The sequence below is a fragment of the Protopterus annectens genome, chromosome 4.part1 (genome assembly GCF_019279795.1).
Source record: "Protopterus annectens isolate FY-2018-M chromosome 4.part1, PAN1.0, whole genome shotgun sequence".
In the NCBI taxonomy this organism is placed as follows: Eukaryota; Metazoa; Chordata; order Ceratodontiformes; family Protopteridae; genus Protopterus; species Protopterus annectens.
This window is the reverse complement of record NC_056734.1, coordinates 689004647-689020492: the sequence shown is the minus strand read 5'-3', so window position 1 is coordinate 689020492 and position 15846 is coordinate 689004647. Positions and strand designations below refer to the sequence as shown.

The 15846-nt window shown below is 42.0% G+C and overlaps 1 protein-coding gene across 2 annotated transcripts in view; it reads right to left on the bottom strand.

Moving 5' to 3' along the window:
• Positions 1-15846, bottom strand: part of LOC122801015 (NACHT, LRR and PYD domains-containing protein 1a-like) — a 1015111-nt gene that overhangs the window by 44101 nt on the left and 955164 nt on the right. The gene's annotated exons all lie outside the window — the stretch shown is intronic.

Below are 15846 nucleotides of genomic sequence, written 5' to 3'. Positions count from 1 at the left end.
ACAGGTACTAAAGAGGGAGGAGCTACGGAACAGACTGCTGACTGATACCAGTGGCCAGTACACTCTTCATCACCTCGAATGCTCCCCTCCCAGGCAGGTCCGAGAGAACCCGCTCGAAGAGCTAGGAACTCCAGGGACTACCGAAGGGAAGTCTCGAGGCAGATGTCGGAGCCGAGCTCACCAAGGCCGAGGCTCCAAGGGAAGAGCGGGTTCGGACAAGGGTCCGATGCCACTCACCCCTCGGAGGAGACCATGGAAGCCCGACCACGAATCCCTCTAAGGAAGGTCTCAAGAGGAGATAAGAGTAGAGGCTGAAGGAACAGAAGGGGTATCCGTCCTCCAGCCGTAGCAGTAACCATTCCGAAGACTCCAACTCCAAGCTCTGGGGTAGAGTTGAAGGAGGAACTGTAACGGGGTGTGGACCAACAGTCGTCTGTTGAGACGGACTATGTAACATTTGGGCCAGTACCTGTGACTTAAGTAATCTACTGACCACTCTCTCTAGGTCATGATCTGACAACCTGGATGACCTTGAAGATCGGCTCCGATGGCTCCGTTCCGATAGAAGAGGTGAAGCCGGAGCCGAAAGTATCGGCTCCAAGGAAGGAGACCTCGACCTCTTCCTGGAATGAGCCATCGGAGCCGATACTATAGATCCTGTCGGAGCCGACCTCGGAGCCGACAGGAAGCTCGATGTATCGGCCCCAGCCGGAGCCGATACAGCCACCAAAGTAACGGTGTCGGAGCCGATCGGAGCCGACACCGATGCCTGTGCCACATGGGTGTCGGAACCGATCGGAGCCGACATCGAAGTGGTCGATACAGATTCGGCACCGATAGCCATCGGTGCCGAAGGCTGTTAAGCCAGAATCGGCTCCAGCCGGCGATCTCGACTCGATGCAGTCGAGCCGAGGCCGCAGGCTTAGACACAGAAGCCTGGGCCTTGGAAGATTTAACTGATTTGGATGGAGCCGACTTAGCCGGAGAGCCCTCCGGCTTAAGAAGGCCCCTAAGGATCAGTTTATTACGTCTTTCCTGCAGGACTCTCTGGCTGAAGGAATGACAAATAGCACAGGAGTCCTGCAGGTGAAGAGGGCCCAGACAATACAGGCAAGAAGTGTGACCGTCTGTCAGAGACATCTTCTGACAGCACGAGTCACACTTCTTAAAACCTGAGACCCTCTCCTTTGACATGGTGCTTTACACAAACACACACACACACCAGTCAAATATTAACTTAAATAAAATACCAAAAAGGTATTTCTATAACAAACACACACACCCTAACAGGGGGGGGATGGGATGGGTAAATTTGACTAAAATAAATTAGAAAAGACAGGGATTTTCTGTCACAAAAGGTAAAAAAATTAACTAATAACTAGTAATTAAGGGTTTTTTAAGAAAAAGGGGCTTAAATATCCAAAAAGAGAATCACTTACCAGGAGCTGGTAAAAGGAGGACCTCATAAGCGAAGCGGCAAACGAGATCTGGGTACTTACCGCCTTGCATCATGGGATATGGGGCTGCCTCGAGCTGGTAAAAGTGACTCTCGAGCTTAGCAAGTGCCGAGTCGGAGCCGAGGGATCGGCTCCGAACCCATCAAGCAAGAATGAAGGCGAGATTGACAACTTAACATCTCTAATATTATCCTCTCAAATAATACGGATGCGCTAATTCTGTACAATAAACTTTAATTTGCTTAACTATAGCAATGGTTTAGCATTTAAGCTCAAGATAGATCATATAAAAACAAAGCTGTAAATTTTGAAATATTTTCCTTTTTTTTCGTGTTACGGTAAATTTGCAGAATATCATCTCGCTAATAAACCAACTCTGCTCACTGATTTACACGAACAAATGTGTTAATAAGCCATTTTATGCATACCCCCAACCAATAAACAACTTAACTATTTCTTTTTTACTGAATATATACATAATTATTATCAAGGGTATACATTCATATTTCTTTGTTAATCAATCCCATGTCAGTTATTTTTTACAATGCTTTATTCTCATATTTACTCGTCTGTACTCATTTCCCTCATTCCAACACAAGGGGTTTAAAACTAACATGCACCATTGTTTAGTTTGTCTCACAAAATGCAATTCTTACTAGCCTTTTATAAATTCAGGGGAAAACTGGTAAACAAACATGAGAATATGTGTGAAGCAATCTGCTTGTAGTCAAACTGTATAATTTGTAGGTGAAAAAAACTTTAGCCCTTTTAAAACTGAATCATGAATGCATATTACCACACACTGCAAGAGGGAAAGCCGTCTAGTGATGGATTACTTTTTAAAACCAAGCTGGTCTGTACCTTGTAGATTGTCAGATAAACATATTAAAAAAGAGTTATGTACTTACCATAACTTGGCATCTGTGTTATCCTATGTCATTATTCCTCACAATAGAGTCTTGGATCCGACATCGGATCCGACCCAGCAACTTTCGCTTAGACAGATCCAAGGTTCAAGCTCCTCCCTCTCCCATAACCCCCTGCTGCCCTCTAACCCTCAGATCGAGTTTGCTCACATATCAAGTATCGCTACAACCCAAATGGTAGAAAAGAAAGAGTCTTAGACCCAAAACACTCCAATTTCTTCAGAGGATCCAACAAGGAAGGGGGATGGCAGGAGGGAAATGTGAGGAATAATGACACAGGATAACACAGATGCCAAGTTAAGGTATGTACATAACTCTTTATCTGATGTTATACATGTAATTATTCCTCACAGTAGGGTCACAGTCCACAGCTACAATCTACCCTGAGAAGCCTCAAGGAAGGATATGTCGACGTACTGTGGAACTAAAGGAAGCCCTGTTCCTGGAAACCCAAATCCAGCTTGTTATGTGAAATGAAGTTGTGAGGATTACACCAAATGGCAACAGTGAAATATTGTCACTTGACAGTCTGGCCATGAAAGCTGAAGATGTAGCCACAAACCTAGTAGAATGAACTCGAACCCTGCCTGGAACCTCAAGATGCTTACTGGTGTAGACTGTTGAAATACAGCTAGAAATCCACTTAGACATAGTCACTTTGGAAATAGGGAGACCATGCCTGTTCGGGGAAAAATGCACAAGATAAAATCGTAATTGCCTGTGCACATCCAAGGTATGCATAATGTAGTCTCCTCTATTGGAATAACTGGAAAAGTAAACTTGTAACTGGATACATTGGTTCAGATTGGATTCCGTGGAAACCTTGGGAAAAAAGATGGATTTGTTCTAAGAGACACACTATCCTTGTGAAAGACCTTATATGGGGGAGCACTCGGCAGGGCTTGCAGTTTGGACACTCTCTTAGCAGAAGTTACGGCTACTAGGAAGGCTGTCTTCCAAGACAAAAACTTGAAATCGCATGAACAAACAGGCTTGAAAGGGCTCTGAGTCAGAGACTGCAGCAGGAGGGTAAGATCCCAAGGAGGCAAGGGATCATTAACAGGTGGTCTTAGCAGGAACACCCCTTTCATGAAGGCTTTACAGAGTCTGGAAGAGAACGTAGGTTCCTTATTCTCATGGAAATTGGAAATTGCAGCCAACTGAAGCTTAATAGTAGAAAAACTTGCCCCTTCCTGAAAAAGTAAGGACAATAACAATAGAATATCAGGCAAAAAAGTTGAGAAGGGGTCTAGATTCCTTCTCTGGGCCCAGATAAAAAAAATCTTCTCTATTTGCTACTATAAACCTTTCTGTTGGAAGTTTTTTGAGAAGTCAGGATAATATTCTTGATGGGAGAAGCTAGCCAGGACTGTTTCGAAATGTCTGGAATTGGATAAACCATGCAGTTAGATGAAGTGTCTGAAGACTGGGAAGAGGAAGCCCTGATGGATGGGACATTAGATCCTGAAGGGGATCCAGTGTCCAAGGGTGTTACTTCAGGTGAGACCTTAGGAAGGGAAACCACGGTTGATGAGGCCAGAAGGTGGCAATGAGGATCAGGGGTGTCCTCAGGTGATGCACTCTCTGCAGTACTTTGGGGATAAGAGGAATAGGAGATGTGGAGGTCAATCATGGACTAGAGCATCCTTCGGTGACTCCCTGGGTGGGGGGATCAGTGCGAAGTACAAGCTGCATTTGTTGTTGGTTGGGGAGGCAAACAGGTAGCAGCATGGTTGACCCCGATGATCGAAAATCTGCTTTGCCACTGTCGGACTGAGGGACCACTCCTGAGGACTCAATATGGTTCTGCTGAGTTTGTTGGCCAACATGTTGGAATCCCAGGAAATATGTGTTGCAAGAAGAAAGCACCTGGAGGACATTGCCCATTCCCACACTGTCATGGCCTCTGCTCAATGGGTAAGATAGTGTTCCCCTCTGCTTGTTGACATACCAGACCACCGCCATGTTGTCTGTCTGAATTGCAATTGTCCCCAGAGGGAGGCAGTCCTGAAAGGCTTGCTATGTTATCTCTAGGACGTTTATGTGCAATTTGGTCACTACAGTGGACCATATGCATTGAACTGTTCTCCCCTGGAAATGCCCCACCACACCAACAGGGAAGCGTCCGTGGTCGCAGTGGCCTTGGCCAGAAGGAGTGAAAAGGGCCTGCCTGACAGGAGATCCTGACACTGAAACCACAAGAGAAGGTGTCATCTGCACACAGGCGTCAATTTTACGGACATGGACATAGGTTAAGTCAAAATGGACCACTGAATCCCGACGGTACACTGTAAAACCCCAATATGGTACTCTGCCAGTGGCATGAGCTGTATGGCCACGGCCATGGATCTTAGGGTCTGAAGAATCAAGTCGACTGGAGGATTCAAAAAACTTACAACTTGCACAACCTGCTCCCAAATCAGCTGCACTCTGCGAGGAGGTAATGCCGCAATCTCTGAAACTGAGTCCAGCTGGACTCCTATGAACTCTAAGTTTTGCATTAGGACCAGACTGGGCTTTGAGAGGTTCACTGTAATCCCCAAATGGCTGAACAGGAGTAGGACATATTGGATGGCTTGTGACAGTTGATGCCTTGTGGGTTCAGTAAGAAGCCAATCGTTGAGGTGCAGAAATACCTGGAATCCCTGCAGCCTCAGGTAAGCCGCCACCACTGCCATACATTTGGTAAACACCCAGGGGAGGCTGTGGTGAGTCCAAAGGGCAGGGCTCTGAACTGATAATGATTGGCTCCTACTTGGAAGTGAAGGTGTCTCCTCAAACTCCTGTCTGTCTTGATGTGATAGTAGGCATACTGGAGATCCACTGAGCACATACGGTTGCCCTTGCATAAGACAGGCAGAAAACAATGACCATCCGGAACTTGGACTTCTTGACCGATAGATTCAACTTGATGAGGTCCAGAATAGGAAGCAGGTCCCCCACTCTTTTTTGGCACTAAAAAGAAGCAAGAGTAAGTTCTGGATCCTCTTTATCCTGCTGGAACCTCTTGGATGAATCTTTTCTGAAGAAGTTGTATGACTTCTTTGAAGGCAAACTTCCTCTGATGGGGTGGAACATTGGGAAGATACCATTGTATAGCAGGGGGTTGAGAAAAGGAAATGAAATAACCCCTGAAAACGATGCTTAACACCCACTGATTGGATTTGATGCTTGTCCAGGCTAGTGGGTGAAGGGAAAGATGAACCCCGACTGCCCCCAGGGTAGGGCAGTTGGGCAATGCTTCAGCAGTGCTGAAAGGACTGCTCAGAGAAGGGTTCTTTGGATCCCTGATTTTGTGGACCCACCCCCTGCCCCTGGGTCAGTGCCTGCCATTAAAATCTCTCCCCCTGCCTCTGGAAGAGAAATCATCTGGCGTGTCCTGGATGGACGACTGTGACCTGCAGAACCATAATTTCTTAGCTCCTCATCAGGTCTTAGAAAAGGACTTCTGAGGAGTAAAAAAACTTGATCTTGACTGCAGACAATGTCTTCCCATCCTGCTGACTATGGGTCTAAGTGTCTTTCACAGAGGGTATGAAGAGGGGGGATCCTTCAAAAGGAGCATTGGTAAAGGATGCTTTGAAGGGTTCCGCAAACCCGCAAAGTTGTAACCAGACATGCCGCCTTATGGCTATGCCGGTAGCTGCCACTCGAGAGGTAGCATTGGAAATTAACTTCACCGAGGAATTAGAAAGGGACATCAGAGTAGAAAGTTTGAGAGGCACCTGTTTGAGGCCCTCCACCGGCAACAACTCTGTAAGGGAAGTGTTGAGTTCTTTGGCCAAATCCCTTTGGAGGCGGGTGAAGTGTGCCAGGTAATTAATGGCCCTCAGTCCAAAGGTAGCCGAGGAAAACACACACTTCCCATGCCAGTCAATCTCCCAAGTCTCCCTGTTTGGGAGATGGACCGTGGAGCTCTGCTCCACCAACTTCTTCTTGGTGGCAGTGGCAACCACGATGACATGTACCGGGACTCCTTTGTTCCAGAAAGGTCGGTCCGCAGGAGGACTAAGGAACTTGTCTGCTCGCTTGGGCACTGATTCCACAGCATAGGGTTCCTTCCAAGCCTTACTGGTGATAACATCCACCAACTCATCAATAGGGGCGACACCCAGGAAGTAGCTGAGCCTGCTCCAAATGCCTTCAGGAACACAGAGTCCTCTGAAGATGGGGGTTGGAGAGACCATCTGCCCTTTTGCTTCAGGATCTCAAGAATGTCCCCAAAAGAGCATCACTGGGTGGAGATCTGGTGACCCGTTTCCTTCATCGAGGTCCGTGTCCTCTGTGAGGGACTCCATATGGGAGTCCAAGTGCCTCCTCTTGCACTTTCTCTTAGGAGGTGCCTCCTCTGTAGGTGGCTCAGGGGAGGACTCGGAAGACGCAGGGGCCCCAGGAAGGGAGGAAATCCCCCTGAAGGCTAGAACAGGAGGGCTGACCCTGGACAGGATGGCAAGCCTCACCACCAATAGTAGAGAGGGGTAGGGAAGGACCTGGAGGAGCGGGCGATGTTACTCCAGTCCTCGATAAGGTCCTCTCTACCACCAGGAAGGCCGACTGGCTGGAAGCGGTCCTGTTCCCATTTCTGGTGGGCAAGGCCACCCGGAAAGGAAGACTGGACCCTGCAACAACCCTGCGTCCCCCAGACGATACCAGTCTAAAGCTGTCAAGGACTGAGGTCCCCAGGGGAAGGGATCGATCTGAACGGTCCTGACCTGACCATATCCCCATTGAGCAAGTGCTGACTGCTCCAGCATGGGGCCCACTCTGGTCAGAGGCTGAAGGAGCAGAGCAGGTCAGGGACCCTGACGGAGTCAAGAAAAAGAGAATACTTGACATTGTTGGGATTTGACCATGAGAAACTGGGCCCCCAGACTCCAAAACCCCTGGGGTCGGAAGAGGAGAGAGGAGGCCTGGGAGTGGAGTGGGTCCCCTAGCCGGATGGGTTGAGGATGCCAGAAACCCCAACTCTGTCTAGGCCATGAAGAAACTCCTCATCATTCTTTCCTTATCTAAAGGTAACAAATTCCTAGATGATGTGAAGGAAGTGGAGGAGTGGATAGACTTGGCTGGGGATCCAGTCTTGGATTCAACAGACCTGTGTTTAAGCTCTGGAGACTGGCTCCTAGGTCTAAGAGGTGAAAAAAACAAATGCCTGGAGGATTTGGGTGAAGCCAAATCCTCTATAATTATAGGAGGACCCGACAAGCCTGTTGGATCCAAAGGCCGAGAGGAAGAAGCAATTGGATCCGACAAACTGGTTGGATCCCAGGAAGGTGTGGCCTTGCTCGGATCTGAGGGCCTCCGATCTGAGGAGGCCCTGGATCTGGTAGAAGAATAAACAGGCCTGGGATCCAAGGATCTTGGATGCGAGGTAGCCAGGGCTGGGGTCAGATCCCGAGATCTAAGATCTGACAGCCTGGGTTTCTTAGAAGCCAAAGGAGGAGTGGAAGGGGCCTTCCATTTGGGATCAGAAGGGGAAACCTTAGAGGGGGAGACATAAGGACCCCCAGAACCATCCATTTAAGAAGTAATTTGTTTTGGCGCTCTCCCAAGGCCCTGGGATTGAAGACGCCGCATTCAACCTCCGGGTAAGGAGTCCATAAACAATACAAGCATTCCCTCATGCAAGTCAGAACTGGGCATCTTCCAACCGCATGAGGAGCATTTCTTGAACCCGGAGGATTTCTCAGACATGCCTGAAGAAAATAACTAAAGAATAAAACACAGAAACATTACCAAAGAAGATTAAACAGACTACAGAAAAAAAAAGGCACCAAACGCCTAACTGACAAGAAGGGGAGAGGAACTACCCTGCAAAATTAGATTTCTAAGGGAGGAGAGGTACAGAAAAACTAGCACTAAGATTAAACTCCAAGGATTAACTAAAGTTAAATTACTTTTAAACGCTAAGCTGAATTAGAAAGCATTTCTTTGCAAAGACAAGGATCACATCTGTAGTGGTAAGTGGCAAATGAGATCTGAGGGTTAAAGGGCAGCAGGGGATTATGGGAGAGGGAAGAGCTTGAGCCTTGGATCTGTCTAAGAGAAAGTTACCGGAGTAGATCCGATGTCTAAGGTTGCCACCTTTCATCGTGGCTAAAACTGGAGTAAAGCCACACCCCTCACGTCATCAGTAACCCCACCCACCCCACTCACATCCCGCCCATTTTGTGATGTCACGATGACATAACTCGGCAAGGGACATCCTCTTTTTCCATTCCTGCTGCCCCCTTTCGGCTGATTTACAACGCTTTTCTGTAAAAAAAAGCATAGTAAATCAGGTGATTTACAAACTCCGACAGTCTGTTTCCTTTTTGAAACAGAATACCGGAGTTTGTACAGTGTTTTCCGGACTACCGGAGAATCAGTTTGATTTCTGGATAGTCCGGAAAAAAAATGGAGGGGTGGCAACCCTACCAATGACGTATCCAAGACCCTACTGTGAGGAATAATGACATGGATAACATCAGATCAACTGTTGGTAGTTTTCTGACACGATGACTTTAAAGTAAGATATCGAAGACTGAATTTTACTATGCAGTACAAGGTAACTATGTCAACTTGTCAAATTAACATTGGCTAGTCAGCCAGAAGTCAGACTTAAACTCTTCTGATTAGCATAACTGAACATTGTCCTTTACTTGGCCTTCAGTAAAACTCAAATAAACTACTTTGCATTTTTAGTACTCTAGAAATACAATAGTTTGTGTTTATCTACTTGTTTATGTCTCACCTTAGACAAAACATCAGGAATATCCCCTTTCTTCTAAACTTCTGTTAAATTGTGTGAAAAAGAATTTAGTTAATCAAGGGATTTTAATGCCCTCAAAACTGTCCTAGTATATTTTTCTTAACTTATTCAAGACTACTGGTTCAAGAACATCATCTGTCACTATGTCATCCAAACTGTACTTATTTACAGTTAATGTCCATGTCTGATGAACCTTAATTCACAAAATTACTACAACAGATAACATTTTATGAGTCCTGGTGCTCTGCAGTTTCCTTAGTTATGTGTAACATAAAAACAGAATATTTTTTTAATGTAAACAGTACTTACTACTAGTTTACTGTACTGCAACTATGATCCAAAATACTAATGTTATCTGTATGGTCTGAAGAGAACCCACATTTGTCATATTGGTTAAAATTTTACCTGTATGTCACTGTTAAGACTTTTCCTGTCAACTAATATCATATGTGGTGTGTACAAGGTCAGAGAAGCATTTTTTACAATATAGCTAAACTCCTCATACCCTGGTTCAAAAGCCATGAAGTATTAGAAAACCTTATGGAAATTTATTTAATCACACAGCAAAAACAGTCTCTGTAATAACATTATTAACTAGCATTAACTTGACAATTTCTGTTTCAAATCAACATTAATCAAAGTAAGAAAACAGTCAATGCAATTACTAAGTTATTAGGCTTTGGATGCCCATTTTAAAAGCCAATTCAATTATCTTTCCTATTATAATATAACATACGATAAGTATGCCTTAAGGAAAATATTTCCAAACTCTCAAATTTTGTAATTATATTAGTGTGTGTGTGTGTGTGTTTGTGGTGGTAGTGGTGGTGGTGGTGGGTTACCCATACAACAAAAGGTTGTGTACTGTGTAAAGTTGCTCTTGGAAAATTTTCTTCTGTACTGTTTTCTGTTTTGAACAATGTTTAGTGTTGTTTAAATATCATATTATACACCAGAACCTTACCTGTATACCCTTAGCAATAATAGTCATTTTCAAAAATTATGCCCACAAAGACAAGGTCTTTGTTTCATTTTAGTGTCCCGGAAAAATCTTTTAAATTTGGGAATCTAGACTGTTGTGTAATCACATTTATTTAACTCATAAAAAGAGTGGGTTTTTCACCTGATGTAAAGTTGTACAGGCAGTTGGGCTTGAGTTGTAGACTGCTTTACCATAAGCTGTGACACTTGTATCTACAATGCCAAAACTGAAGCAGGTGGCTTCTACACAAGATATGCTAATAGCTTCCCAGGTACAATTAATAAAATTATATCCAGGGCTGAATAAACTAATGGATTATAAGATAAACTGAAGTTAACAAAAACTTTAGATGTGAACAATTTTGAAATTATTCCAGTTAGTCAGAGATATTTAACACTGTGGCTTAGGCAACAAACTACTGAAAATAGTCTGTAAGATCAAATATAATAAGATGGGCTGCTAACTGCCTCCAGAGATATACTTGACAGTTTTGAAAATTAGTATACAAAATTTGTACAAGGAGGACCAAGTGGCAGATTTAGCAGTCATGGCTTTAGGGGTCATTTAGGGCCCTGGACCTTACAAAAGTTACAAGGGAAAAGGCAAATTATCTTTTGGCTATACTTATACTTAAAGAAGTTGAATAAATGCTGAAGAATGAGCCAAAGGGTAGAACACCAGGACCTAATGGTCTTCTTCTGTAAATTTACTAATGTGCATAGAGAATTTTCGTTTTCAAATTTTACCATACTGATAACAGGTCAAATCCCACTTTCGTAGAAGCAGACCAATGTATCTATATTTTCAAAACAGGGAGGGATTCTACTGAAACAGTCTTGTATATACAATCATGATCATAAGACTTTTGCAGGTTGGCTGTGTCAGATGGAAATTTTTGCTTGGGATCATAGATTACTTAGGTTATTCTCCACAGGTTTATTAACTTGGTACACAGTCTTTACAGAGATGCCATGGCTAGTATTAAAATGGGGCTAGAATTTCTAGTCCAATATATGTACTCCTTTCCATCTTCTGTTTGCCTTGAGTCAGTAAATGCTAAGTTGAATAATATACCATTTGGGGGGAGTATCTAACTCAAGGGTATATTTTCAAGATTTTTCTCTATTTAGGTTACCTTACAGTTCACACAACCTCTGAATGAAATCATTTTGCTACACGCCTGGCTATCACTTTAGGTTCTGGACATAAGGCGGTAGTTAAAACTTGGTTATGGTCCCACATTACAAATACTGAAATTCAACTTCCAAGATATGAAATCCTGTGCCTTGATAGAATTTACAAAGGTGCATGCTCCTATACTCACAAAAGCAATCTCACCTGCTCCCTCCACTGTCCCTAGCTTTATGCAACATTAGACAAAAGCTCTTTACCAAAATCAGTAAACCTCAGCAAATTTAAATCCATTACGATGGGCGGCATTTTTGTACCCACTGATGCCAGCTTTCATATGAAGAAAGATACATTTTCATGGTTTTGAGTATATCATACCTGAATGCTTATGCAAATAAACTTCATAATTGACTAAACCACATCACTTCTTGAGAAATAGACTCTCTACAATTGTAAGGCCTTCAAGTCATTAGGAGAAGAAGCATCTCAAGATGAACCTTGTTTTCCATCCCAACAACAGGGAAGCTTGCAGCATCATGTCAGATAACCTCAATGACCCCCCCCCACACAACATATGTGTAATGAAACATATATTCAAAACATAAGAAATCAATCATCTCTATCACTTTATTCAGCCTCACAAAAGGAAACTCTTTATCCTTTTTCTTTTCAGCTCTGTACTAGATCAGGTGGGCTAGTCTTCCCTTTATAATCTTGATTTAGGAAGCACTATCAGCCATTTTGACTAAGTCTCTTCTCCATTCTGAACAACCTAATACACTAAGACAAAGCACAAATCCATTAACAAGGAGTTCTGAGTTATCACAGCACCATGGGAAAAAGCAAAAAAAAAAAAAAAATCACAGGTCTGTGATAACTTTTTTAAAAAGTAAATAATGATTCTTCTAATGTCCAGAACACCTGCAGTGTTAGTGAAAAATTACCCCACTGCTTCCAAATAAAATGGAAAAAGAATCGGAAAGTAAAAAGTCATGATCCCTTACTTCCAATCCCATTAAATAGTAACAGGATAAGGTAACATTTCTGACATGGCACACAGGGCAAGACATAAGGTGAAGAAGGCAACATGCTGCCAAGTAAATCAGAAATGAGATGCACTGGAATCACTGAGGGTACTCTTTAGTGCATCCTGTCCCTAAGCATTGTATTTATAATTCTTTTAACATCTTTATTTTTGATGGGCATGGGGAAATGATATATGGTCGCATACACAAGTGCCAAATGCTGTATTTAAGCATACTTACACTTTCACAGTGTGGCATTATACCCAGTTTACTTTGGGGAGATATCTGACCTGACCACTGCTCCTGAGATACAATGGAACTAATGAACACATATGAACTAAGTTGTCATCACACCCAGTGTAAAAAAATTATAAACATTTCACCAGTCAAGCCAACATTTCTGTTACTCCATACGGGGTGGGCCTAAATGCCAGAAATTGACAAAGACAATAAGCTGATATGTAAATCAGGACCAGTCTGGAATTAAACCCTTGAGGACAGACTGGCAGGCTTGAGTGTGTTTTGTGTCTGAGCATCCTACTATTTTTTTAAACATTTTTTATTGATTTTCATGAAATAAAATAATATAAGAAATATGCTATATAAATAAGTACAATATATGTCTTAAAAACATCATAACATGGAACAATAACTATTTACAATGTCTATAACAGATATAATGTCATTGTTATGATTACATTTTATCTAGAAGTTTTTCAAGCTTCAACCAAGTTAATTTCTTATGTGTTATCTTAGTAGTTCTTAATAAAATAGTTTGCAACTCCCTATTACATACAATTTTAGCTAATAGTAAAAAATATGTAAATGATAGGATTTTTTTTTACACTTTCAATTTGACGTAATGATTTTTCTTGCAATTGCAAGCAACGACCAAAGAAGGTACACCTGTATTTTTGGGATATGTGTTGGTATCGGTGAATTGAACAGTAATAATGAGTCATATACTTCACACTTGTCCGACCACAATGCTTTTATGAAATTTCTGAACTCTATCCAGAATGGAGTTACTATTTTACATGTAAGAAACATGTGTACCCAATCTGCACAAAGTACTTCCTCACATCTCCAACATTTATTAAGATTATTTTTTGATATCAAGTCCATCTTATGTGGGGTAATAAAGCTCCTATGGATGTATTTCCAAGTGAAGATTTTCCAAGAAGGGGATGACATTGTGCTACCAATTGATTTAAGTACTAATTCTTTATCACTATCTGAAAAAATGGATTTGTTTATTTCCTCTGTGAAATTCCATAGGGAGTCCTCTGGGCTTTGCATATTGGTTCTTAAAGATTTATATATACTTGACAACAGTGGCGGTTGGTGAGTTCAAATCGAAGGGGGGTTGCAGGAGACAGCTGAATGGGTGGGGCAATGGGAAGGGGTGTGGTCAACCAGAAAGGGGAGGAGCTATGCTCAAAACCACAAAAACTGGAACTTTAATTAAATATGCTGCCCTGGGTGCCAAACTGTCATTATGAGAGTCCAATCAAGACAATGTGAAGTGTAGAAGAATATTTCAATGCATTAGCTGCATGACAGCTTACTTAATATCTAGATGGAAACAATAAGGCTGTGAGGCATTAAAAAATAAATTACTTTTTAAATACATTACTGGAATGCCAGTCAAAATCAAGTACAAGAAAAACAAGCAGCACTCAACTCAAACCACTTCTCCTTGCACTGCAGTTCTAATTATAATTTATATTCAGCTTTATTAAAGTACCAAGTAACATGCTGAAAGTAGCAATCTCTGTGATACCCCACTTGTAAAAATGTTTCTTATCCAAAAAAGTTCTGCTGCCTGACAACAACTATCTACTTGTTTCACGGGGAAAACATGATCAAAGTAAAAAATGAAAAGCAAACAAGCTCAAGATACATTGCTTAAAGGATTACTGTACAGGTAATGGACCACACATGATAGATTAGCATTCTGTTTGGTTTACAGGTAAAGCCTGCAAAGATGACTGCAAGTTTCCAACAAATGTAATGAGCTTCTTAAAATAATGTAATCCTGTCCTTTATTACAAATACTGGCATATGAATTTCAATACCCGAGGCTTATACATTATCTAGTTATGTAAGTATTCTCTGCATGGCAACTACAGAAAGACTTTCACTGTTGGCAGTTATTTAACAGTATGCTTATTAAAGCTTACTTGCATCTTACAATCTCAGACAAGCTTACTGATGGTCATTAAAGCATTGCTACTTAAACACAGAGCAACAGGCACTTTGAGTAATAATAAGCATAAATCAACAGTATAAAAATATGACAAACCAGAGCATTCTGCAAAATCAAGGACAGAATAAAAGTAGTACTTGTGTCTACCTTGGATGGGGGGATACTCTGCACATTTACACTGCATAACTGCTCCTTGCCTTGCTTGGACACATCCAGAGTCACACTATATGGGGCAGTGGGGTGCAACAAATACGTCACAATGTGAAATGTCTCTGGCTGACTGTGATGGCCCTGACACATTTATCATACCTCTCAACCTCAGAGCAAGAAATCTGGACAAAGCCATACATAGAAGTGGGACAAGGCCCAAAAATAAGGACAATTTTAAGTATTGCTCTTATAAACTTAGAAAGGTAATAGAGTAGTAGGTCTTGCATTAGTATGAATTTCTGAAGGGTATGAAATCTGAAACACAAATGTCTGTCATTATTTTCTAACTTCAGTCTTTAATGATTTGCTACTAATTTTCCAAAAAAAACACAATTTTATGAAAAATGGACCAAAAATGCGATGCAAAAATATAAAATAGCCACACAATACAGCTGGGAACCTGTCAAAGAAGGGACACTTTTTTTAATATTAGTACTGCTAACTTGAGCAGCTGGCAAAATAAAATAATCTATGTGCATTTCTGAAATAAAAGTAATCTATAACTCTGATTATTACAGTTATTTCTTAATTGTAAACCCTCCATATTTTTTTCCAAAACTCCCATTTTGCAACAGGATTATTAGGGGAAGAGCAACATTTTGAGCCAAAATCGGGGTTAGTTGAGAGCTTTGGAAATGCCTAATTCTTTAAAGCAATTTACTTGCATGTACCTCTCAACCTGTTAATGCAGGAAATCTGGACAAGGACAAATATACTTATACACAGTACAAAAAATTGTTGTATAAACTGAGACAGTTGATAGAATAACAGGTCTTGCTTTAGCATGCATTTTTTCAAAGGTTATGAAGTCTAAAACTCAGTGTCTGTCATTATTTAGTGACTTAATTCCTAAATTATTTGCCAGAAAACCACACATTTAATGAGGAACAAATCAAAAATAAGAATCAAAAATCTATTCATTCTGTGAAAATCAGGAGAGTTGAAAGGTACAGTTCAGCCGGGGCTGTCTTTGAGTTTGCCACCCTTCTCCGTCACAAAATCATGGTCGAATGGAGCCTCCCCCCTTCAGCTATTCCAATGAACCATTACTTGGCTATTTCACCCTATTTACCATAAACACTAATGTGCATACTGCTTTACTTCTATGATGATTTGGACTTCATTTGAAAGTTTTATTTTGCATTTTACAGCACA